The 26,787-nt window shown below is 46.2% G+C and overlaps 1 protein-coding gene across 5 annotated transcripts in view; it reads right to left on the bottom strand.

The window, feature by feature from the left end:
- EPHX1 (epoxide hydrolase 1) overlaps window positions 1–26,476 on the bottom strand; it is a 69,307-nt gene extending 42,831 nt beyond the window's left edge. For 2 of the 5 annotated variants that reach the window (XM_075925294.2, XM_075925293.2), the window contains exons 1-2: window positions 26,318–26,475; window positions 25,061–25,136 (exon numbers count right to left, since the gene is read on the bottom strand). The gene's annotated coding sequence lies outside the window, so the exon portion shown is untranslated. Of the gene's footprint in view, window positions 1–25,060; window positions 25,139–26,317 lie in introns of all 5 variants that reach the window. The other 3 variants (XM_075925297.2, XM_075925296.2, XM_075925295.2) reach the window with 3 other exon arrangements.
- Window positions 26,477–26,787: the final 311 nt, after the last annotated feature.

Genomic DNA, 26,787 nt, shown 5'->3' with positions numbered 1-26,787 from the left:
CAGAAGGCCGTGTTAAGGGAGAATGAAAGAAGGCAGGACAAGGCTGCTGCCAGAGGATCCCTGTGCTGGGACCCAGATTAGTGGGTGGGATTAGGTGCCCCCCACTTACACCACACTTTGCCACCAAGGATGATGGCCATTAAAGACTGCAGCTTGCCCTGAGGTGAGGGGCTAGGTCTTGGCTGCAGCTGGCCATGGGGGCAAGTGGAAGACGGAAGACTGCTGATACCTCCAAAGAGGGGCAAGAGACTAGTGTAGTGAGCACTGCTGTAGGGCAGTATCCTGAAGAAGATGCTGTCCTGGAAGTGACACAGGTCCAGAGTATGAACGTGGAGAGTGCAGTGTGATGAAGGGCAAGACACCAGCGAGAAGGGGCACTCTGCTTAGGATAGGGATGTTGAATTCAGATTAATCGGCTAATCCAATAGTAGATGCAATTTGCATTGACTAGTTGATAAGGGTGCCTCCACCTTTGAAGTGTAGCGACAGCCCCCAAGCAGTCCCCTGCTGGCCCCGTGCTTCCCGCAGTGTTTCAAAATGGCAGTGCCGCATGGAGCCCAGGGTCAATGGGGGAGTCTCCAGCTGGCCCTGGGCTGCACACAGCGTTTCAAAGCCTCAGACCCCAGGCTCCAATCTTATTGGATAGTCGACTAGTCATTCACATCTCTATTTTAGGACAGAGATCATTCCTGGAGCAACTAGCAGGAGGTGTCGTAGCGGTGAATCTCAATCCTGTTACAAGTAGAGTACGTAGCAATGTATATGGTGTTTTTGTAGAATGAAAACATTTCACGCCCTGCAGTTACAATCTGAGCAAGGAGAAGACAAGACCTAGGACAACAGTTCAGCAAAGGTAAGGTGTGGAGAAATGACTGGTGAGATCTGGCTAGGATTACTGGAAGAAATTGGTTTTAAGGAAGCACTTGCAGGGGGGGCGAAGATGAGGATGTGCCTGGTGGATTTAAAGTAATGGGATGGTTTCAAACAGAAATGGACAGCCAGAATGACAGTGTAAAGCTGAGAGTAAAAAACAGGAAAGTTTGTTTTAAAAAAATAATAGTGTTCAGGGAGAGAGGGATAGAATCTCCCCATGAAGAGATAAATTTTCAGTGAAGAAGGGAATCTCGGATGACAAGATGGGAAAGAACAGATGGTAATTGGCACTTTCTGTTAGACACTGCAGCACCAGAAGGATGTGCCAAAGTAAATATGTAACAGGCACATTTCTCCTTGCTATTTCAGCTTTTCTGTCAGCAACAACTGAGGCACTTACATTATGCTAGGATTTAAAAGCTGAATTTCTAAATGTCATATCTGTACCCACAACAACATCAAAGTAATTACCACTAAGAGATGAGAAGAAGTAGAAGGGAAACAGTGTTCTCAATTAGAGCTTACTTTGGCACATCCTTACAGTACTGAACTGTTTAACTTGAGAGCAAGTTTTGTCTCACATCAGTTTCGTGGGATGTGTTCAGAACACAGATGCAGTGGTAGTCTTGCTTCATAAAGAAAAATGAGAAGTCTTGTTTAAGTTTCTTTACACCATGTTCAAATGAAGAAAAAATCAATTCTGTTGTAGACTAGAACACAATTAAGAAAAAATTATTTGGTGTTATAAGAGAACAAATAAATCACATTATGCAAACATCCCATTCACATAGATCATGGTGCTCTTAATTAAAATGTATTCAGAGAAAAATAATTTGGGAATTATTCAGATGGGGAAAAATATCGTCAGTATTAATTATGAGTAGATTCAAGCTCTTCAGAAAGTAGCAGGGGACTATTTTCCAAGTGACTTTTCTCTTGGGGCACCTACAGTAATTGGAACTCTATTTGCCATTTTCTGAGTATGCACATTAAAGGAAATTGTTCTTGTTCTGGATTTCGTTATGTGCTGTTAAGAGAAAAGCTTTTTCACAAGCTGTGTCTGACACAGGCTACTTAGTCTCAGTTACAAGGATAACATTTTACTTCTGTCTGCTTGACTATAGAATTCTAATGTTCCTTTTGTAACATAAGAAACCCCCAGTGAAATATATGTATGAGATAATCCATTAATTTTGCTTACAACTAAATATTAAGTTTCCTCTACCCTATACCTCATTTTGTTACCTCGTAAGCCAAAAACTGTACCTTACTGAACAATACCGTTACCCCTGAAGCAAAATTTCCTGAGAACTCTGGTTTTGAGAAGTTAATTAGCCAAACTTTTTCCAAGTAGGTATACTTACCAACTGCAATTAACTATGATGTAATGACCATGTGTGTTTTTAGTGTTGTGTTATAACCTGCTTCACAGTCCTTCTCACACTAAGCTTTTGTGGCTATAAAGTTACTTAAAGGATAATTACATATCTATGGGTTTTGCTAAAAGTAATTTTGTTATATATGTATAATAAGGATGAGAAGATTATACTACAGGACATACTTTTAAGGAAGGATTATAATTAGAAGAAATTAATGGATGATATCATATGTATAGGTTTTAGAATGCAATTATAGCAAAAAACCACACCCCACATTACGTGCATCTACTACAGGTAAAGGTTATATTGGATTTTTGGCTATGTTGGAAGACTTAACTTTTCTATCTACAGTTCCCAGCTGGTAGGGGTTGAAGCCCCAAGACCCCTGTCCCACTTAGCAGAAGCCAGATGTAATACTTAGGGGGGTTATATGCCCCTCTGATCTTTTCTGGCCCCACTTGGTTGCATGGTGCTATCAGGCCCCCTCCCTACACAGAAACTGCTGGAACCAGCAAGCTGGAAGCGATGGCTGGAGTGGCAGCAGCCAACAGCTGGTGCTGCAGAGAGACACTGCTTTCACTCCTGCCTCATCCCAAGGAGTGAAAACAGTGGCTCTTCCTTGTAGTTTCCAGATGTTTGCTGCTGCCTCTCCATGGGAGCTAAGAGCTGCAAATAGGGGCTGCTGAGGGTAAGAGAGCAGGAATATGTGTGACTCAGATTTTTGGGGACGTGACTCTTGTTGGGGGAGGGGTTCAAGCCTTCAAATTGTGCCCCCTCCCCCAGAGGCACCAGTCTGGCAGAAGGCCCTAGCCCCACCACCTCGCCACAGGGCAGATGGCCCAAGGCCCACACACTCCGCAGCCTAATAGGCAGAGAATGGGGAGGAGAATGTGAGGAGCTCCATGGACTACACTTAAATTGTAAAAGAGCCACATGTGCCTTGTGAGCCCCTGTTTTATAGTGATAGACCAAGTGTAACGCTGACAGGGGGAACTGAACCCAGGAGCTCTGGAGCTTAGTGCATGAACTTCTTCAGCAGAGATCGGTAGGCAACCTATGGCTTGTAAGCAATACATGGCTTACCTAGGAGCCAAATATGGCCTGCAGCTTGAGCTCAGCCCCTCTTGTCCCCCCACCTCTCCACGCTCCAGCCAGCAAGATTGGAGCCAGCGCTAGCTTCCTGCAGAGGGGGTGGGGATGGAAAAGCCCAGAGCCAAATCGGGCCAATGGAGCATCGTGAGGCCATGCCTGGGACTAGGGCTGCCAGCTGGTTTAACCAAAAATACCGAAGACTCCCTCACCCCTCTCAAAAAACAACAAGAAAACACCAGTGGAAAAATTCTGTTGAGGGGAAAAAAAAAAGGACCCCAAGAGTTATTAAGCAAAATAAATAAATACATACATAAATAAAATAAAACAGCATTAAAACAGCATGGCCCCTTTAAGTGCGTGCAGAGTCAGAATAGGGATAGGAAGTAGAGAGGTTGAGCACTAAGACCCAGGGAAGGCATTGCTTCTCCTTGATCAGGACTTTAGGCTTTTTGCCGGTGGCCATCTTGTTTTCTTGGTTGAGCCAGAAAGGAGCTTCCCTGCAGAACCAGGTAAGCAGGGGGCCTGGGGGCGAGCCCAGTTGCTGAGTGTGTCGTAGGGTTGCCAGGTGCCTGGTATTTTCATCTCCTGGCAGGGGAAAAAACCCCCAGAAAATATTGGACATTTTAGGTATCTGGTATTTTCTGATTTCTTTTACCGGACAGGAGGCAAAAAATACCGGACACCTGGCAACCTTACCTGGGACAGGAAGCCTTAGAGCAATGTGAGGAGCAAAAAGCCCAAACAGGGCCCAGCCACCATTTGACTACAGTGTCATAATACTCCTGCACACCCCCCCCCCCCCCGCCCACTTCAGCCCTGAGTCCATCATACACTCAGACCTCCTGCCCTGAGTGCCTCATATACACCAACCCAGACTACTGGACCCCCACATCCCCAGCCCTCTGCCATAAGATTGACAGAAGACAACCTGAATGCATGCATGAAGCTGGATTTGACTAGTCATGATGTAAACTTCAAAGAAATGTACAAAAAGATGCAGCAGCAGAAGTCCCATTGAATAAAGTCTGTGAGTACGATGATTCATTTATGCTATTATTAATTAATGTCGATTATCAATAATATTAAGTTGTATATTTTCAAATGGGCATTTTTATATGACTCTTTGTTAACCATCTGTTCTGAATTTTGATGTAGTTTGGCTCTTTGGTTTGAAAAGATTGCCGACCCCTGTTCTACTGCTTGAGCAATTAAAGACAATTGGCTCACAATTAAGGCTATAGAGCAGACTCATTCTCTCCCTCTGTAAGTGGTCTAAGTACCAACATGTGGGACAGTGAACTTACGCAAGCAAAGTGTTTATGATACATTTAAGATTGCTAAATTATCTCACTCAAAGAATGACTGTAAAATGAACAATGAGATTAAAATAGAAAGGTCCTCATACATTTACTGTACCAAATGTACATACAATAGAAGTGCTATCTAAATGTAGTACTACAGCAATTGGTTTTAATTACAGTCCAATGGCAATTTCAAAAGTTAAACAAAAATGCCACTACAAAGGTTTCAGACTGTGTAATAATAGGCTCTTTTTTTTGGTTCCCTTATGCCAGAGGTTCTCAAATTGGGAGTTGTGACAGGTTATTGCTGGGAGGGAGTCAAGAGCTCTCAGCCTCCACTCCGAACCCCATTTCACCTCCAAGATTTGTAATAGTTTGAAATATAAATTAAAAGTGTAGTTTTTATAAGGTGGGACACACTCATACTCTTGCAGTGTGAAAGGGGTCACCAATCCGAAAGTTTGAAAACTACTGCATCATACTGTTTGCTTTCTAGGACAGGTTGAAACATTCTAAACTGGGACTTTCTGGTCCGGCAACATGTTCCAGGACCAGAGAGTTCTGGTGGAGAGGGCTAGTAGCAGGGAGCCCTGCAAGCTGGCAGGGCAGTGTGGCTTCCCAGTAGGACTGTGGGAGCCCCACACACAGCAGGAGGACAATGCAGAGGCTGCGGGGCCACCTGAAATGGCAGGAGCCAGGCTCTGTAGCAGGAAGCCAGCGTGCAGAGGCAGTGGAGTGGCACTGAGAGCCCAGTGCCCGAAGGCAGAAGGGCTACTGGGCACTGCAGCAGGAGCCCGGTGCGCTCACAGGTGGCGCAAAGGCAGCAGAGTTGCTGGGTGTGGCAGTGGGAGCCCGGCAAGCAGAGGCAGTGGGGATGCCTGGCACAGCAGGAGGAACTTGCACAACAGCAGGAGCCTGGTATGCAGAAGGGGCAGGGCTTCCTGGTAGGGTAACAGCAGCTGACAGGGCAGCAGGACCAGTGAAAGGGGAGAGCCAGTTGGGAGGGCAGGAGTTGGGCCAGGGCTGGAGGGGGCTGGTGGCAGAGGAGCCAGAAATGGCCATCCCTGGTCCAGCAAAATTCCTCATCCAGGATGGGTCAGGTCCCGAGGGTGCTGGACCAGGGAGGTCCAACCTGTATTACCTTTCAGGAGCTTTGTTCCAGATCATGTGTTATGATAGTGATTTTAATGTAAGCTGCAAATGCAACATTATCTTGGCTCAACATGACTCTGAAAAAAATAGTTCCATTGCATTGACTGAAGCAAAGAAATTATTTCCTCTCTTTCGCCTCAATGGTTTGCTTTGAAATTAGGAGGGCATACCTAGTGGGGTCCTGCAAGAGTCAGTCCTGGGCCCGGTACTATTCAGTATTTATATTAATGCCTTAGATAATGAAGTAAAGAATATGCTTATAAATCTGCAGATGATAATCAAGCTGGAAGGAGATACAAGCACTTTGGAGGACAGGTTTAAAACTCAAAATTACCTTGACAAGTTGGAGAGCTAGTCTGAATTCAGCAAGATGAAATTCACTGAAGACAAGTGACAAGTACTTTTAGGGAAGAAAAGCAAATTGACAACGAAAAATGGTGAATAACTGTGTAGGTGGCAGTACTACTTACAAGGATCTGGGGATTATAGTGGACTGCAAATAGGATATAAATTGTCAATGTGATGCAGTTGCAAAAAAGGCTAATATGTTTCTGAGGTGTATTAACAGGAGTGTTGTATATAAGAAACAGGGAAGTAACTGTCTCACTCTACTTGACAGTGGTGAAGCCTCACACCAGTCCAATTCTGGGCAACACAATTTAGGAAAGATGTGGACAAACTGGAAACAATCCTGAGGAGAACAACAGAAAATGATGTGGATAAACTGGAGAGAGACCAAAGCTGGCAACAAAAATGATAAAAGCTTTAGAAAACCCGACTTATGAAGACAGTTTAAAAAGCTATCATGGTTAACACTGAGAAAAGAAGCCTGAGGGGGAACATGGTAAGACTTCCAGAATGACAAGGGCTGTTATAAAGAGGACTGGTGATCTTGTTCCTCATGGCCACTGAAGGTAAGACAAGAAGTAATGGGCTTCATCTGAAGCAAGGGACATTTAAGTTAGATATTGGAAAAACTTCCTAACTGTAAGCGTAATTAGGCACTGGACGAGGCTTCCAAAGTAGGTCATGGAATCTCCATCACTGGAAGCTTTTAAAAACTAGCTGGACAAACACCTGTCAGGGATAGTCTAGGTTTAATTGGTCCTGCTTTGGCACAGAAAGCTGGACTCGAGGACTTCAAGGTCCCTTTTAGCCCTAAATTTCTATGATTCTGTACTAGGGTAGTGTCCCAACCAAAAGCTGCACACATGATTCCTACTAGCCAGCTAATGTTTAAATTAAAAATAGATATTTAAATTGGAATATACTGCACTAATCCTGAACAATATAGCAACATCTTACCTGTCTAAGTTGAACTATGAATCCTCTTGTCTAAACAAAACAAAGTTTCAGTATCATTTCTGTGTCTCTATAGTTCTCATTATTTCATCTCTTCTTCCTACTATAATATTCCCCAAAACATGAAATATATATACATATTATAAAAAAGTAGCATCAAGACTAGAGCTTCCATTTAGCAAGAGTGAATCTGTTCCACTGGATTCAAATCTCCAGTTGCCATTTACACTTTCAAGTGTCAGAATTGTGGACAAAGCCTGTCTGCACTTGAAAGCTGTTGCAGGTTTTGTGTATCTGCATTAAGTGATGCAGAGCGCTGGCTGCACAAGCAGTTTGTCAATGCTGCATTGTAATCCCCAGCTAAGCACAGTGCTGCATTGTTTCAAAACAAGAGGTCAGCATTCTGGGCAGACATCTCCTGGTATATTACTTTCTCACTAGATTCTAACTATGTGCAGTAAAAACAATCCCAGAATGCATAAATATGTGATGCTGCAAGGCCTGGCCAAACACTATGAAAGATTCACCAGTATGAATGTGGGGTGGTCTTCAAATGATAATGGGATTTTAAACAGTGGCTTGTTTTCTGCAATGAGAAGCACAACTTTTGTTTCCATGAACTACTCTAGACACTGATGATGTTATCACTCCTCCTATTATTACCCTCTGCTTCCCTGGCTTATGAAGTCTCCTACTAGATACTTGGATTGGAGAAAGGACTTAAGTGGCTGCAGATTGACAGTGCAACATGCACTTGGAAGACTGATGGGTACATGGAGGCACCTGATGATAAGGCTGGAGGCTGATAACGAGCAGCTTCTAAAAGATTTGAAATCTAGAAGCCTCTGTTAATTGGCTGAGCCTCAGTCGGGGGAGGGGCTACCAGAGCTATAAGCATGTGACTCAGCGACCAGGAACAGCTAACAGGAGTTTAGAGGGGGAGATTAGAGGGCAGTAGTGACTTCTGACCTTCTTTAAAACATAACTCTTAGAATAATCTATACTCCAGGGCTGTGTCTACACTGGGCCACTTATTCCGGAAAAGCAGCTGCTTTTCCGGAATAACTTGCCAGCTGTCTACACTGGCCGCTTGCTTTTCCGGAAAAGCAATGACGATCTACTGTAAAATTGTCAGTGTTTTTTCCGGAAAAACTGTGCTGCTCCCGTTCGGGCAAAAGTCCTTTTCTGGAAAAACTGTCCCGGAAAAGGGCCAGTGTAGACAGCACAGTAGTCTTTTCCGGAAAAAAGCCCCAATTGCGAAAATGACCAGGTTTTTTTCTGGAAAAGCGCGTCTACATTGGCCACAGACGCTTTTCCGTAAAAAGTGCTTTTCCGGAAAAGCATCCTGCCAATGTAGACGTGCTTTTTCCGGAAATACTTATAACGGAAAACTGTTCCGTTTTAAGCATTTCCGGAAAAGGGTGCCAGTGTAAACGTAGCCCAGAGGTTTAAAAAGAATCCCAGTTTGTACTTAAACTTATTCATTAGAAAAATGGAGACAGAAGCTCAGCAGCAGAGTAGGGGCTATCCTGTTTATTGCGTCGAGTGTAACAGGTATGATTACCTGCCCTGTGGGCGGGTGGAATATGTGTGTACCCATTGCAAGGAGCTCCTGACCCTCAGACCGAGTTCGGGCTTTGCAGGACAGGGTGGCTGAACTGGAGGAGCTCAGGGAGGTAGAGAGCTATGTTGATGAGACTTTCCGGGACACTGTAGTACTGTCCCACCTCCAGTCTGAGAGCCCCAGTGCTCTTAAGGAGGATGAAAGTCTCAAGGGAACAGAGCATTCAATGGGAGCAGAGGGAAATCATCCCATAGTTGGGTCCCTCCTCCCAGAGGATGTTGCGGTATCCTTTTGCACTGAGGATACCTCTGAGGGGGAGGGAACACCAGTTAGGAAGAGGCAGGTGTTAGTAGTGGGTGATTCGATCATTAGAAACAGGGTATGTTTACACTACAAAGTTAATTCGAACTAACAGAGGTTAGTTCGAATTAACTTTGATAGGCGCTACACTAGCGCTCCGCTAGTTCGAACTTAATTCGAACTAGCAGAGCGCTTAGTTCGAACTAGGTAAACCTCATTCCACGAGGACTAAGCCTAGTTCGAACTTACTAGTTCGAATTAAGGGCTGTGAAGCCCCTTAATTCGAGCTAGTGGGAGGCTAGCCCTCCCCAGCTTTCCCTGGGGGCCACTCTGGCCAACACCAGGGAAACTCTATTGCCCCCCTCCCGGCCCTGGACCCCTTAAAGGGGCACAGGCTGGCTACGGTGCCTGTGCCAGGTGCAAGCCTGCCAGCACCCAGCAAGCAGACCCTGCACCTGGCACGGCTCGAGCCGGCCACCTGATGCCCCCCAGCCCTCCCCCTCTTCCCGGGACCAGGCTGGCGGCTCCCGGGAGCTTGCCCGGGACTGCAAGAGGCGGGCACCCACCTGGTCCAGTGCAGACATCGTGGACCTTGTCCACGACCTCTGCACTAGGCACAGGAAAGCGGCCGTCTAGGGCAGGAGAGCTGCCAGCCTGGCCACCCAGGAGCAGGTTTGCATGAAAATCAAGGTGGTCCACTGAGACCCCCGACCCTGAGCTTACAATGGCCGTACTGGGTCAGACCAAAGGTCCATCTAGCCCAGTAGCCTGTCTGCCGACAGCGGCCAACCCTAGGGACCCTGGAGGGGATGGACCAAAGACAGTGACCAAGCCATTTGTCTTGTGCCATCCCTTTCCAACCTTCCACAAACTTCGGGCAGGGACACCACTCCTACCCGCTGGCTAATACCACTCCATGGACCCAACCTCCATGACTTGATCTCACTTCTCTTTAACCTCTGTTCTAGTTGTAGCCTTCACAGCCTCCTGCAGCAAGGAGTTCCACAGGTTGACTCTTTGCTTTGTGAAGAACAACTTTCTGTTCTTAGTTTGAAGCCTGCTACCCATTCCTTTCCTTTGGTGTCCTCTAGTCCTTCTATTATGGGAACTAATGAAGAACTTTTCTGTATGCACCCTCTCCACCCCACTCGTGCTTTTATACACCTCTATCATGTCCCCCCTCCATCTCCTCTTTTCTAAGCTGAAAAGTCCCAGTCTCTTTAACCTCTCTTCATATGGGACCTGTTCCAAACCCCTCATCATTGTAGTTGCCCTCCCCTCTCCTACCCTCTCTCTTCCCCTCTCCCACCTCCTTTTCCCAGTCTCCCCCAGTTTTGTTCAATAAAGAGAGATTCTATTTTTGAACACAATTGTCCTTTATTTTGTACATCAGGAAGGGGGCTAGGGAAGGGTAAGTGGAAGGAGGTGAGGGAGGAATGGGGTACGAGCCCCCGATGGGGAGGGGACTGGGCTGGCTCTGCGGGCTTCTTTGGGTGGAACCTCTCCTGCAGCCCCCCAATTGCCCCCTCTCCCCAGATGGCAGCCTGCGGCAAGTGCAGCCGGGCTGATGGCCGAGTGCTGTGATGTGCCCAGTGTGGGTACTCCAGGCATTCCAAGCCAGGACTGCTTTGCAAGCGGGGCACCCCGAGAACTGTCTATCTGGGGTGGGGGTCGGGTCCCTTTAAGCACAGCCCTCGGCTAGTCTGAGACAGCAGCTCCACGCTCTAAGTCCTACTCTGATGCCCTGCCGGCACTGCTTCTGGCCATCCTTAATCTCTGTTCAGGGTCCACTCAATGTGGACATGCTAGTTGGAATTAGCAAAACGCTAATTCGAACTAGTTTTTAGGTCTAGCTGTGCTAATTCGAATTAGCTTAGTTCGAATTAACTAATTCGAACTAAGTTAGTTCACATTAGCACTGTAGTGTAGACATACCCATAGATAGTTGGGTTTGTGATGACTGGGAGAACCGTATGGTCACTTGCCTGCTTGGTGCGAAGGTTGCGGATCTTTCGAGGCATCTAGATAGACTTATGTGTAGTGCTGGGGAGGAGCTGGTGGTCGTGGTACATATAGGTACCAATGACGTAGGGAAGGGTAGGAGAGATGTCCTGGAGGCCAAATTTAGGCTGCTAGGAAACATCAACCATATGAAGAAACTCGCACAGATACAGCCAGACATCATCTTTCTATCCAGGAAACAGACTGAAATCCAGGACCTCTATGGTGGCATTCTCGGAAATGCTTCCAGTTCCAGGCGCAGGGCCAGGTAGGCAGGCGGAGCTTCAGAGTCTCAATGCATGGATGAGACGATGGTGTAGGGAAGAGGGGTTTAGATTTATTAGGAACTAGGGAAACTTTTGGGAGAGGGGGAGCCTATACAGGAAGGATGGGCTCCACCTAAACCAAGGTGGAACCAGACTGCTGGCACTAAACATTAAAAAGGCCGTAGAGCAGTTTTTAATCTAAGAGATGGGGGAAAGCCAATTGGTGCGGAGATGCACGTAAATCGGAGGGAGACTTCTCTTAGAGGAGAATCCATTGATAGAGATTCTCTAAGCTGTAGTCAGAAATAGAGGAGGGGAGCAGGCAAACCATGGGCCAGAGCAGACAAACAACCGCATACAAAGGAATCCAATGCATCAGGGAAGGGCAGACAAATAAGCAGTGGCACATTTTTAAAGTGCTTGTACACAAATGCTAGGAGTCTGACTAATAAGATGGGTGAACTAGAGTACCTCATATTAAATGAGGAGACTGACATAATAGGCATCACTGAAACCTGGTGGAATAAGGAAAATCTGTGGGACACAATCATACCGGGATATAAAATATATAGAAAGGATAGAGCAGGCCGGGTGGGTGGCGGAGTGGCACTGTATATGAAAGATAATGTAGAATCAAATGAAATAAAAATATTAAGTGAATCAACATGGTCCATAGAATCGCTATGGATAGTAATTCCATGCTCCAATAATAAGAAATTAGCAGTAGGGATATATTACCGACCACCTGACCAGGACAGCAATACTGACATTGAAATGCTGAGGGAGATTAGAGAGGCTACCAAAATAGAGAACTCTATAGTGGGGATTTTAATTACCCCCATATTGACTGGATACATGTCACCTCAGGAAGAGAAGCGGAGATAAAATTTCTCAATGGCTTAAATGACTGCTTCTTGGAGCAGCTGGTGCAGGAACCCACAAGGGGAGAGGCAATTCTCGATTTAGTCCTGAGTGGAGCGCAGGATCAGGTCCAGGAGATAACCGTTACAGGACCGCATGGGAATAGTGACCATAATATAATAACATTCAACATTCCTGCGGTGGGAAGAACACCTCGGTAGTCCAGCACCCTGGCATTTAATTTCAAAAAGGGGAATTACACAAAAATGAGGAGGTTAGTTAAACAGAAATTAAAGAGCACAGTGACTAGAGCCAAATCCCTGAAAGCTACATGGAAGCTTTTTAAAGACACCATAATAGAGGCCCAACTTAAATATATACCCCAAATTAAAAAGCATGGCAAGAGACCTAAAAAAGTGCCACCGTGGCTTAACCACCATGTAAAAGAAGCAGTAAGGGACAATAAGGTATCTTTTAAGAAGTGGAAGTCCAATCCTAGTAAGATAAATAGAAAGGAACATAAACACTGTCAAATCAAATGTAAAAATGTAATCAGAAATGCAAAAAAAGATTTTGAGGAACAGCTAACCAAAAACTCAAGGAAATAACAAAATGTTTTTTAAGTACATTAGAAGCAGGAAGCTTGCTAAAAAACCTGTGGGTCCCCTAGATGATTGAGCTATAAAAGGAGCAATCAAGGACGATAAAGCCATTGCGGAGAAACTAAATGATTTCTTTGCTTCAGTCTTCACTGCTGAGGACGTTGGGGAGATTCCTGAATCTGCACTGTCCTTTGTGGGTGATGAATCTGAGGAACTGTCGCAGATTGAATTGTCATTAGAGGAGGTTTTTGAACAAATAGAAAAACTTAATGTTAACAAATCTCCGGGACCGGATGGCATTCATCCAAGGGTTCTAAAAGAACTCAAATGGGAAATTGCTGAGCTATTATCTGTGGTTTGTAACCTATCCTTTAAATCGGCTTCCGTACCTAATGACTGGAAGGTAGCCAACGTGACACCAATATTTAAAAAGGGCTCTAGAGGCGATCCTGGCAATTACAGATCGGTAAGTCTAACTTCAGTACCGGGCAAATTAGTTGAAACAATAGTAAAGAATAAAATTGTGAAGCATGTAGAAGAACATAATTTGTTGGACAGAAGTCAACATGGTTTCTGTAAAGGGAAATCCTGTCTTACTAATCTATTAGGGTATGTCTACACTACCCCCCTAGTTCGAACTAGGGGGGGGAATGTAGTCATACGGAGTTGCAAATGAAGCTCGGGATTTGAATTTCCCGGGCTTCATTTGCATGAAGCCGGCCGGCGCCACTTTTAAATGCCGGCTAGTTCGGACTGCGTGCCGTGCGGCTTCCTATCTGAACTAGCTGTACGCCTCGTGGAAAGTGGATACAAAACTGTTTAGGATAGTCAAGACAGAAGCAGACTGTGAGGAACTCCAAGAAGATCTCACCAAACTGAGTGATTGGGCAACAAAATGGCAAATGAAATTTAATGTGGATAAGTGTAAAGTAATGCACATCGGGGAAAAATAACCCCAACTATACGTACAGTATGATGGAGGCTAATTTGGCTATGACAAATCAGGAAAGAGATCTTGGAGTTCTCGTGGACAGTTCTCTGAAAACTTCCACGCAGTGTGCAGCGGCGGTCAAAAAGGCAAATAGGATGCTAGGAATTATTAGGAAAGGGATAGAAAATAAGACTAGAATATCTTACTGCCCCTGTATAAAACTATGGTACGCCCACATCTTGAATACTGTGTACAGATGTGGTCTCCTCACCTCAAAAAAGATATTTTGGCCTTGGAAAGGGTTCAGAAAAGGGCAACTAAAATGATTAGGGGTTTGGAACGGGTCCCATATAAGGAGAGGTTAAAGCGACTGGGACTTTTCAGTTTAGAAAAGAGGAGACTGAGGGGGGATATGATAGAGGTATATAAAATCATGAGTGGTGTGGAGAGGGCCGATAAAGAAAAGTTATTTATTAGTTCCCTAAATAGAAGAACTAGAGGACACCAAATGAAATTAATGGGTAGCAGGTTTAAAACTAATAAAAGAAAGTTCTTCTTCACACAGCTTGTAGTCAACCTGTGGAACTCCTTGCCAGAGGAGGCTGTGAAGGCTAGGACTATAATAGAGTTTAAAGAGAAGCTAGATAATTTCATGGAGGTTAGGTCCATAAAAGGCTATTAGCCAGGGGATAAAATGGTGTCCTTGGCCTCTGTTTGTCAGAGGCTGGAGAGAGATGGCAGGAGACAAATCGCTTGATCATTGTCTTCGTTCCACCCTCTCTGGGGCACCTGGTGCTGGCCACTGTCGGCAGACAGGATACTGGGCTAGAGGGACCTTTGGTCTGACCCAGTACGGACGTTCTTATGTTCTTAATATCTGGCTTGTGTGATAGATGCTTGTTCTGTTTTGCTCAGCCCTATGTGAGGATCAAAAGACACAACTTTGCCGAGGACCGGAAGAAGAATTCCTTAAGTTTTTGAACGGCCAGAGAGGCAGTAACTACGAAGTACTACAACTGGTCAGGGATTCATTATGCTTCTACTGTGAGGCTAAGACAAACTTGTGAACAATGTATATACCTTTGTGTGAGGCTTTTATCGTGATCCGTGCAGGTGGGGATTTTACTGAAACATGTAAAGCTCATGATTCTTTCAAACAAAGAATGTCATGACACTTTCAATTAATGGTTAATAATACACCAAGTTAAACACTGCGAACAGTTAAAAAAAAAAAACCAAACACTCTATTGAATAAACATAACACGATTCAAAGTTAAAAGTCCAGTGCAAAATTTAAAATGCTGAGTGTACATATGTGTGTTTAAAGCTGCAGATTTGTGTATGTGAGAGGAGTCAAAAATGTTCTTCACATTTTGGGGTGTTGGATGGCAACAGAAAGGCCTGCCCCTTGCAGCTGAAGGAGTTAAGGCATTTTTTCTAGTATCTGATGACCTTCAGATTGCTTGGTACTATGGAACACTGAGGGGAGGGCTTGTTCTGTGAAGTTGATGGCAAAGGTTGTATCCTGTATGCAGTTATTAGGAGGAGAGAGCTGCAGGACAGGTTGGGGTGGTGTTCTTGAACTTGGTGCCATTATGTTCTCCAGTAGTGGTGCTTACCTCTTCATCATCCTCAGCAGCTATGCCTATAAGACCCTAGCCATTTCCTTGTTCCCTCTCCCCTCTTTATCATGCTTAAGAAATCTTTCCTCCTTTTTTTTTTTATACTCTCTTGCAGGGATGCAGACATAAGGTCAACACACATGTCATCTCTTGACCTCTTTTTCTTATATAGATTGGCCTGTCATTGGCCTCTTGGTTCACATCCTACTAATGTGTTAGGTGCTACAGGGAGATGAGAAAGCTCAAACTGGTCACTGTCCATATCACAGCCTCTGTGCCAACAATAATACGATGTTATTGTTTTTCTGTAGTTTTGGAATTCCGTTCCTATAGGCTCTTCCCAGTTGTGGATGAACTCGGCAATGGTCTTTAAACTTCTTCCCCATGTGCACAGAACCCTTGCAACTGCAGTGAGAGTGTGTTGGTTGGCAGGTGAGATCATTCTTGACGCAGCTGGGGAAGATGTTTGATAAATGCCCATGTAGGCTGCAGGTGAGTGGGACAGGCATGTATAGCCAGTAGGCACAAGCTATTAGTTGCATATGTATCTCTGCAGGTTAATGGGACCTGGTTGGGGGCAACAGAGGCAGGCTAATAATTGCATATGCACCTCTGCAGGCTGTCCTTACTTTGAGAAGGATGCTACCCTGAGGTGTGTTGCCAAAAGGCAAAAAAGGCTTCTGTTCAAAAAGGCAATTGACAAACTGGGAAAATATGCTATGATGTTGTTTTCCAAGATAGTGCCCCCATCACTGGTAAAGGAGTGGAAGGGAACCACAAACTATATGGGCAGTACCAAGAGAACTGGACTGCCATACAATCTGTGTCAAATTAGCATAATTTTAACATCAGCAGATCAGCATAAAATGCACTGCCAAATAAAATAGAATTTTGCAATAATGCAAAGAGGAGAGGGGGGACCTCAACATCTCTTTACTTTCTGAAATGTCTCTTTAGCCTGAGTTTTGTAACCTTATAATGACTCAAGTTCCCTTAAGGCTTAAGCCATGGGAATTAAATGAAACTGCGAGCCAAAAAAACCATTCTAGTGCTTTCTCTTTCTTGTATCTGCCATTACAATAAGCCAGGGGTTCCCAAACTTTTTGACACGGGGACCAGTAAATCCATTCACGAGCTTTTGGAGGACCGGTAACATTCATTTGCATATTCAATAAGCAAATGATGAATATTCAAATAAGTTGTTTTTGGCCTCCCAAAGCCCCCAGTGCCAGCATTATCCAAAGCTTTTTATACAGTCACCCACAATATTTCCAGAAAGTTAAGGGAATATGGATTGGATAAATGGACTGTAAGATGGATAGAAAGCTGGCTAGATCAGGGTTTCCCAAACTTTTTACTTTAGTTGGAACCCATTTTTTTTTTCAGTACTGTCTTTTGCAGCCCAAAAATATAAACGCATATAAAAAAAAGAATGGAAAAATGAATAAATTTTCAGTGTTTCACCCGGCTGCATCCTCCACCCAGCCTGGGCCAGAGCTTGGGGGACCTGGCGCCACATTAGCACTTCAGGAGGTGGGAGCAGGAGCAGACTGGAGGTAGGGTATCTGGTTAAGAGGGAGGGTGCGAGGGAGGGTAGGTTGCCAGGTGTCCGGTTTTGTACTGGACAGTCTGGTTTTTGAAGGTTTTGTCTGGGAAAGAAATTGAGAAATTACCAGACACATAAAATGCCTGGTATTTTCTAATTAGGTATGTTTTATTATAATTAGGTGTATTAGTCCTTAGCTGCCTCGCTGGTAGATGTGCTCATGCTGTCTGAGTGTGTCTACCTGCCAGGCAGTTCGCAACTACTCCAGGGAGGCAATGTGGGGGGAGGTGGGGGTGGGGGAGGAGGCGGCAAAATGGAAACCTTGGCCAGACTCACTTGTCTGCCGGGGTCTGCATGTGCCCAGGTCAGTCCCGCCCTCCCCCTTTCTCTTCCCGATCTCCCCAGTCCAGCCCTGCTGCCCCCGTCCAGCCCTGCTTCCAGCGGCTGGTTCCTCCCACCCCCCACCAATCTCCCCCGGTCAGCCCCGCCCCCCACAAGCCCCGCTGCCCCTGTTCAGTTCTGCTTCCCGCAGCTGATTCTCCCATCCTCTCCCTCCCCCTGTGCAGCCCTGGTTCCGCCACCTGCTCTCTCCGATTTCCGCCACCAGACAGCTCCACTGCCCCCAACCCTGCTTCTACCGCCCACCCTCCCCCCATCTCTGCGGGAAAGCCCCGCTGCCCCCAACCCTGCTTCCACCGCCTGCCCACATGCCTGGATCTCCACAGGACAGCCCCAGTCCTGCTTTCGCCGCCCGCCCGCCCAGATCTCTGCGGGACAGACCCGTCGTTCCCAGCCCTGCTTTGGCCGCCCGCCCGCCCGGATCTCCACCGGAACAGCCCCACTGCCTCCAACACTGCTTCCTGGCGGCCGGTTCCTCCCCCACTCCTCCCAGCCCCCCCACTCTGCTCCCCTCCCCTGCCCCTCCCAGCAGCCATGCTGAGGCCTGATATTTTTTTTCCTGCGGCCCGATATCGGGCCGCTGCCCATAGTTTGGGAAACACTGCAATAAGCATTTCTTCCATTCAATGGCTCTCATTTTTTAACCCATATAGTGCTGCCACCTTAAATGGGGACGAGGGTCAAGTCAGGAGGGAGGGAGAACAATAAGCACTGTGGAAGAAGAATGTGGGGGTGGAACCTGGTAAGTTTCTGCTGGGGATTGTGTGTTTTGGAAATAAATGATACAGAATTTTTAAACTTTCTGAAGCAGCTCCTATTATAAGCAAAAAGATCCAGGGTTTAAAAGCTAATGATGTTGACAGATGGTAGATCAACATGGCGGAGCCCTGAAAATACCGTGAGCTAAGTGGTTTAAATCTCCTGGTCCAGTTGTATTGTAATACAGCAAATGATACTTACTAGAAGAGATGCCACTCTACCCCTGGTTAGGTCTCCAATTGTGTTTCAGGTTGGTCCTCTGCCTACATTTAAGGGTCCTCCTGATCACCAGTACTGTGTTTACCTCAGGGTTCAGGGGTTAAGCAAGTTGATTCCAAAATGCAAGATCTTTTCAATCTTCTCCACCTTGGCAACCCGGCCAGCATCTATTGGGGTGTTCTCAGTAGAGTTCACTATGTTCCATGTTTCAGAGGTGGTCTTTGCCAAACAATATGATCCAGCTCATCACAGTAGCTGCCAATTCATGAGAGCGCAAACAGGGTCCTTATTTTGACCCCAACATTCCTAAAACACAGAGTTCCTTTACCTCATGGCAGCATCAGATCAAGTCCTGGGAATGCCCCCTCTTTTGTTCTGATAGGCACTTGAAGACATGTGCACTCAGTGACTGCTCTTTACACCTCTCCACAGAGGACAATGAAGTCCAAGACCTCAACCTGGGGCTACACAGAAACATGAGGCACAGTTGCTAAATAATCATGTCCATGGGCTGGAATCTTGTACAGCCATGCATAGCTGCATGCCACCATTTAAACAGGGAAGTGACAGTCATGTCTACATGACTTCAGAACAGTAGAGGGCACACAGGTAAACAGACAAGCTGACCCAGGTAGTCAACAAAGCAGTTTGGGAAATCAGCTGAAGAACTGTCAGATATAGAACAGTTGTTTCAGGATGAGGACACATCCACACCTACTTTGTTCTGAGTAAACTCATCCTATACCTCAGTATACCCACTTACATAGGGAGCATATTAACAATTGGTTAACACATCAGATGACTGGCGACAAAAAATTGTGTGTGTAGGTGCAAACCACTTTATCATAAAATAGTTCAACTTAACCCACCACTTTTAATGTAGACAAATCCTTATATACTACAGCTATGTCTAGACTACATCCCTCTTTCGAAAGAGGGATATAAATTAGTCATATCGAAATTGCAAATTAAGCTGGGATTTGAATTTTCCATGCTTTATTTGCATAATTGTGTCACGGCGTTCTTTCGAAAAATGCTATTTCAAAAGTGAAACCATGGTCTAGATGCAGTTCTTTTGAAAAGAAAAGCCGTGACAGAAAGATCCTGTAAACCTCATTTTTTGAGTACAGAATCTTTCAAAAAAGGCTCTTCTTTTAGAAAGAACCACATCTAGATGGCGGTTTCACTTTTGAAATAGCGTTTTTCAAAAGAATGCTGTCACACAATTATGCAAACGAAGCACAGAAAATTCAAATCCCGGCTTCATTTGAAATTTTGATGTGTCTAATTTATATCCCTCTTTTGAAAGAGGGATGTAGTTTAGACGTACCCTAAGGAAAAAAATAGGTCTCCTTGCTTTTTGAATACTAAGGAGCAGTGCAGTGCAGAACACCCAGGCTAGGTCTACACTACAGAGTTTTTTTTGGAAAAAAGGCCGTTTTTCCGAAAAATTCAATTTAGTCCACGCTGCAATCATGTTCTTTTGAAAGAAAATTGAAAGAACATAGGGGTTTTTCTGGCATTGATAATACTCCTCCTATGAGGAAGAACCTTTTTCTGAAAGAGCTCTTTCAGAAAAAGGTGTGTGTGGACGGGTAAAAGTGAGTTCTTTCGGAAGAGGAGGAAAGAGGAAAAAACACAGGTGCCCTAGTGGCCACTCCATCCATAGTAATTACATTTTAAATGTGAGATAGCGTCCATTCAGTGTGGACGCTCTCCTTCGAAAAAGCAGATCGCTTTTTCGATGCACTTTGGCAGTGTGTACGCTCTCTGTCGGAAGACGTTTTTTCAGAAGATCTCTTCTGGAAAAGCTTCTTCCAAAAGAAGCCTGCAGTCTAGACACAGCCTCAGTGTACAGCGGCAGTTAAAAAAGCAAATAGAATGTTAGGAATAATTAAAAAAAGGATAGAGAATAAGATACACAATATCTTAATGCCTCTATATAAAACCATGGTATGCCCACATCTTGAATACTGTGGACAGATGTGGTCTCCTCATCTCAAAAAAGATATATTGGCATTGGAAAAGGTTCAGAAAAGCACAACAAAAATTATTAGGCGTTTAGAACATGAAGAAAGATTAAAAAGACACAAACTTTTCAGCTTAGAAAAGAGGAGACTAAGGGGGGATATGATAGAGATCTATAAAATCATAACTGGTGTGGAAAAAGTAAATAAGGAAAAGTTATTTGCATATTTCCACCATATAAGAACTAGGGGTCAGCAAATGAAATTAATAGGTAGCAGGTTTAAACCAAACAGAAGGAAATTTTTCAGCACACAGTCAACCTGTGGAACTCCTTGCCAGAGAATGTGGTGAAGGCTAGGACTTTAACAGGGTTCAAAAAAGAGCTAAATAGATTCATGGAGGTTAGGTCCATCAATGGCTATTAGCCAGGATGGGTAGGAATGGTGTCCCTAGCCTCTGTTTCCCCAAAGGTGGGTGACAGGAGAGGGATCACTTAAGGATTACATGTTGTGTTCCCTCGCTCTGGGGTATCTGGTATTGGCAACTATCGGCAGACAGATACTGGACTAGATGGACCATTGGTCTTACCCAGTATGGCAGTTCTTATGTTCCTTATGAGCAGCTTGAGACAGAAACTGTCTTTTCCAGTTCTACCCTGCACTCACAGTCTGAAAATCCACTGCAAGGAAGGGAGTGGTGTTATTGGAGTGAGGCCTAAAGGGTTTGGTTTATATCTGCAGATACATATTTCCTGACCCAGCATTAAATAACTACACAACCATCTCACACTCAGATTACTCCTATTTTGGGCCTAAATACTGTTTGTTAGGGAGAGAGAGATGCCAATCAAAATATGACTGTGTATAATAATATTGCTTTTGTAGCCAAATAGAATATAGTTCCAGAATGTACCCCATGAAGAATGATCTCATCTGCATGATTTCATGCAGGCCGAACTGCATGAAAGTATGAGAGTAAAGAACGGCCTATTTCACTACCACTACACAATTAATCATCGACATCCCCGAGTGTTGTAATTGTATGCCAACAGCAGCAAAGTCAAAATTAAAGCTGAGTTCCAATACAACCAGCCAGACTTTAGGATTCTGTCTTATTCTTTTCAGTTTGTTCAGTTATGCAATAAAATATGGTCATTAGACCTTGAGAGAATAAAATCTTTTCTCTCTGATATGCTTTCTCAACAAGGGACACCGTGTTTGAATGGGTACCCATCACACATTTCAGGCTTGGCAAATGGCCCATGAGACAAAAAGTTCAACACTTTATCTCCATTTAGAATCTATTTAAAACACAACCAGTTTGCTGTCCCCAACTTAAGAGACTATGGGTATGTCTAGATTACATGCCTCTGCCGACAGAGGCGTGTAAATTAGACATAGCAACAAAGTCAGTGAAGCGGGGATTTAAATATCCCCCACTTCATTAGAATAAAAATGGCTGTCATGCTGTGCAGGCTCAGCTGTTTGGCGGCACAAAGTGGCAGTCAAGACGTGGATTGGTCGGCAAGGGAAGCCTTTGTTGCACGAGGCATAAGGGATCGGTCGGCAAAAGCTTCCCTTGCCAACCGATCCGCATCTTGACTGCCGCTTTGTGCCGCCAAACAGCTGAGCCGGCACAGCGTGGCAGCCATTTTTATTCTAATGAAGTGGGGGATATTTAAATCCCTGCTTCATTGATTATGTCGGTATGTCTAATTTACATGCCTCTGTCGGCAGAGGCATGTAGTATAGACATACCCTATGTGTTGAGAAGCACTCTGCAAAGGATTCTAACTTTTTTATTCTGTCTGAACAAAACAAACAAACAAACAAAAAAGGACAACACTTCAGGGGATGCCAAATAATTATTACAAATAAGCAATAATAAATGCTATCAGGAATATGGACAGCTTGAGCGGAACATGCTAGGAATGTTAGCAACTAAATGACTAGGCTTATCGGGTAGAGTCACTACTTGACTATTTGCTTCCCCCCTTTGCTGCCTCTGTATCAGGCAGCAAGAGAGGGGTGAGCAGGAGCCAGTGCTGGGGCAAGCCAGCTTAAAAGATGGCTTTCCCCAGTCTCCATGGTGTGGTGGGGGAGCAGGGGAGGCAGAGGTGCAGCGGTTTGGGTCCTGGACTGCTATACCTCTGCTTTTTAAATGTAATAGGAGGCAGGCAGCTCTTACTACATTTAAAAGGCAGAGCTTCAGTACGGGTAGCTCTGGGACCCGGCGTGAGCCAGGACTAAGCAGTCCTGGCTCATGCTGGATCCTGGACCACTGCACCTCTGCCTTTAAAATGTAGTAAGAGTTGCTTGGCTCCTGCACCTGCGCACCTGGCTCCTACTACATTTAAACTGCAGAGCCGCAGTGAGGGTAGCTCCTGGATCCTGCCTCCCCTTATTGACTAATCGTGTTGTCGATGCAAATTGTATTGACTACACAATTAGTTACCCACTTCTTAACATCCTTAGAACATGCAGTTACAAGAAGCAAAGCTTTGTTATATGGTAGAAGTGGATTAAGAGACAGAAATGTACAAGACTGTGTTTGTCTCCGCTTCATATTCCCCTATAGAACTAAGCAATGGGGCCTTGCAGAAAAGTGTGATAATACATAAGATTGCACAGAAAAACTCCAGAGAGTTGTCTAGGAAACCATCATGGAGGTACTCGCTAATCCTCTGTGGAAGGTTCCTTGGCAGACAGAGTCATCCCTAGGAGGTCTGACACCCTGTGCAGCCTGAGCACCTACACCCTTCCCTGCCCCCGTGAGGTGGGTGCACTCAAAGGCTGCAGGGGAGTGCAGGGAGGGACACCGTGGAGGAGTGCAGGGAGGCAGCAGAGATCAAGCCCTCCTCCCCACACATCAGTGGCAGTGGAAAGTGGAATGACACAATCCCAGCCTACTCTGCCAGTTCCCAGCTATATCACTCGGGGAAGAGGCTTGAGAGGCATGATCAGCAGCACAGCATTCATAACACTGATTGTAAAACTAGAGAGCAGTGCAGGATCTATGCTCAAGCAAATATAGTCGGTGCATAGTTTACAAGGACTGTTGAAAAATGGTGCAAAATGTAGTCAGAAGCCCATGGAATGAACAGCATCATGGGATGTCAAGATGTCATCCATGATGCACTGTAATCCACTCCCTATTCCCACAACTCCTAGCTGCAGAAGGTGGCAAGTTGCACAGTGGGATAGCTACCCACAGTACACTGCTCTCTCTGTCAGTGTTAAAGAAACAACTGTGTTTGTGCTCCACCTACACCAGTGGTCCCCAACCTTTTGAGATTGTCGGGTGCCAGGGGGTGTGGCCGTTCGCCTGCCGGGTGCCAGGGGGCGGGGACACTTGCGTGCCCGGGGGCGGCCCCCCCCCATAGCCGCATGCCCGGGGGCGGCCCCCCCCATAGCCGCATGCCCGGGGGCGGCCCCCCCCATAGCCGCATGCCCGGGGCTGGAGCCCACCCATAGCCACGCGCCCGGGGCCGGCGCTCCTCCCCCCCCAAGCGCCGCGTCCCCCCCGCAAGCGCCGCGCGCCCGGGGCCAGCGCTTCTCCCCCCCCCCCCCCCCGCAAGCGCCGCGCGCCCGAGGCTGGCGCTTCCCCCCCCCCCGCAAGCGCCGCGCGCCCGAGGCCGGCGCTTCCCCCCGCAAGCGCCGCGCGCCGACACTCCCCGCAAGTGCCGCGCCATGTGCCCGGGGCCAGGCCAGCCCCGAGCACCTGGCGGGCACATGCAAATGCCCCCGCGGGCGCCATGGCGCCCTCGGGCACCGTGTTGGGGACCACGGACCTACACAAAGAGCTTTCTGTGAATAGGCACAAGCAATATAATTATAGCAGTTTATGATTGTTGGTGTTATTTGTGTCAATAATCCCCACATTGTTTACATTATTAACATCCTCCTCACTGGCAATTGAAAAAAAGTACTCTCTTCCCCCACAAATGGCACCCAGATCTTATGGGCACCTAGCTTGATTTAAATTGCATGTGCTGTATTTTGGCTTTTTTCTTGTAGGGTGGGGAAGAGGCAGAGATGGAAATAGTGGGACTCATGGAGGAGCGCTGTAGTGGAAGGTGGAACAATATAACATCACATCTGGTCCTTTCCTGTCTATATAATTAAGGCTGAAATGATGCTTTTCCTTCATACTTAGGGTGAGCCTTTCTGAGAGGTTCTTCATCCTAGGTCAGGGTGACCAAACTTTCTGGGCTTCTGAGCTGCATACAACAATCTTCAGAAGTTTGAGAGCCATGACACACTTACCCAGGGCTGGAGATCAGAGCTTCAGCCCTGTGGGAGGGAGGCATCTTACAGGGCTTGAAGCATCAGCCCCACTTCTGCTAAAGCCCTGAGTCATCCTTTCCCTGCAGGGACGAAGCCCTGAGCCTGATGGATAGAAGCCTCTACATCACCAACCCACTGTAAGACAGAAGGTCTCAAGCTTCTCTCTCCACGCACCTCAGGTCTGGTAGATGGAGAATAGGTGGGGAGGAAAGGGGAGTTCCACGAGCTGCAGTTTGGCCACCCCTGTCCTGGGCTAAAGAAAATTATATCACACATAATAAAAATCTTTAAAAATATTTCAGATTTCTATTCCTAGGGACAGATCTCTAATTAAACTAATTCAGGGTAGTTCTGCTAAAAGTCATCACCAAGTTCTGATGTCTCTTCTTCTGTTTCTGTTTGGATCCAGAGCCCTTTTCTGCACAGAGACAGCAGCAGAATGTTAGGAATTCATTCTCACTTACTAAAGGGCTAGTAAGAAGTGAAGAAAAATGTTAGCCAAGGTCACAGGGAAGCTAATATTCAAGTGGCAACTCTCTAGCAATAATAAAAAAGGCACTTTTGTAACTTAATCTGCACACAATACACAAAAGAAATAAAATGAATCTCAGTAAAATTACTGTACTTTGCTACTTACTGATCTCTGTGTGCTCAAATAATTCTCATCAAAGGCTAGAAGAAACTGGATTCAGCTTGGATCTTTTTCTGTGACCCTCAAAACAAAACAGAAGAGAAAGTAAAAGTTGTAGTTGTAAGGAAGGAGGCTAGTGAAGTACCAAATCTCTGGAAATTTCCAATGAAGCTGCTCACATGCATACATTGGAGAGCTAAAGTTGGTCTTTATTGCCCATGAATGGGAGTATGATTACAAGATGTCACTCACTATAAAAAAAGTAAATGTTTACAAAATGTGAGACTAACGGAAACAACATCATCATAGCTTTCTCTAGAGATGAGTCTTCAGGGGAAAGTTTAATGCATTCCATTGCAGTATTCACGACCAAAACACTGACTATTGTGATAAATGCATAAAAACATGAAAGTGCTGTTGACAAGAAAATAAAAGTGAGAGTGACCCATTTTTTTAGTGTCTAAACTGAGGAAATATGAAGTACATTAAATATTTAAAATTATGTTTTAATGACTGAAAGTGGCCAGAGCAGAGTCCAGCATGATGACCATTATGCTCAAAGCTCGTTGGAAAACATTTTCCACCCCACAGAAATAGTCAGTATTTTAAAAAAGCCATTACGAATTATGACAAAATGGTAACGTTTCAAAAATGTTTACAACATTTAAAAAAAAAACCACGTTTAGTGTCACATCTCATTTTGACACATCTGAAATGTTTCAGCTTCAACCCTTTGCGATGTTATAGAATATCAACACGGGACAGCGCTACATTGCTGAAAGTCTTATTCCGTTTTTTAAAATGTAGAAACCAATATCATTTGGGGGGGGGGGGGAATCCCGTTTCATTTTGGTCTCGCGCTAACAGCCCGTTCAGCAATGACAGACTCTGATGGTGCCGCCGCCGGAGGCAGAGTTACGGTAACAGCTCTGCAAAGCCAAGCTTTTGATTCGAATTGTACTCGTGTTGATTCGTGCCCTTCTCAGCAATACCCAACAGCAGGGCACTTCCAGGCGGGCCGGAGGAGCGCAGGGCCTTTCTCAGGAGGATTAAATCAGACCGCGGCGTGTGCCCAGATTCCCAGCCCCGTGGCAGCGCCAGCAACAGGTCTCAGCCCTGCCCCACACCCCTCGCGCGCAGGGCGGCCCGGGGCAGGCGAGCTGGCCCGTCGGTCGGAGCAGGACACCCCCGCTCCGCGCGCCGCGGCTAAGGGGCCGGTGCCCGAGGGACAGGAGCTTCGCGGCACGTAGAGGCTGCAGGTACCTGCGAGCCGCGCGGGCCTGGCGGGGGCGGGTCCGTCCCTGGGTCTGTGGCGCGGGCCTGGCGCTGCGAGCTGCGCTCCGCTCTGTTGCGGCGCGGGGGAAGGGGCAGCCCAGAGCGCCGGGCGGGGCCGGACTTAGCCCGCTGGGCCCGCCCGGGCAAAGGGAGGGCAGGTCACACGCCCCGCCCGCCGCCTGAGAAGAGTTGCGGGGGGAGTGGCCGCAGTGACGGGGTGAGGGGACCCGGTTTCCCGCCGACAGGCTGAGGCTGGGGGTCCCGCCGGGATCCCCGCCCGACCTGGCACGTGCCCTGCCTAGCGGGAGCCTGAGAGATGGCGGGACGCGGCGCGCGGGGGAAGCGCCCAGCGCCCGTGGAGGGGACTGAGTAGCCCACACGCCGCAGGGCAGGACCCTTAGAAATGCCAGTAATAATAGCAACTCGCCCAGCCAAGCCCAGCCCTCGCAAGGCCCAAG

The sequence above is a fragment of the Pelodiscus sinensis genome, chromosome 3, assembly GCF_052426305.1.
Source record: "Pelodiscus sinensis isolate ZL-2025 chromosome 3, ASM5242630v1, whole genome shotgun sequence".
In the NCBI taxonomy this organism is placed as follows: domain Eukaryota; kingdom Metazoa; phylum Chordata; order Testudines; family Trionychidae; genus Pelodiscus; species Pelodiscus sinensis.
The sequence above is the reverse complement of the archived record's forward strand: the minus strand, read 5'-3'. Positions and strand labels throughout refer to the sequence as shown.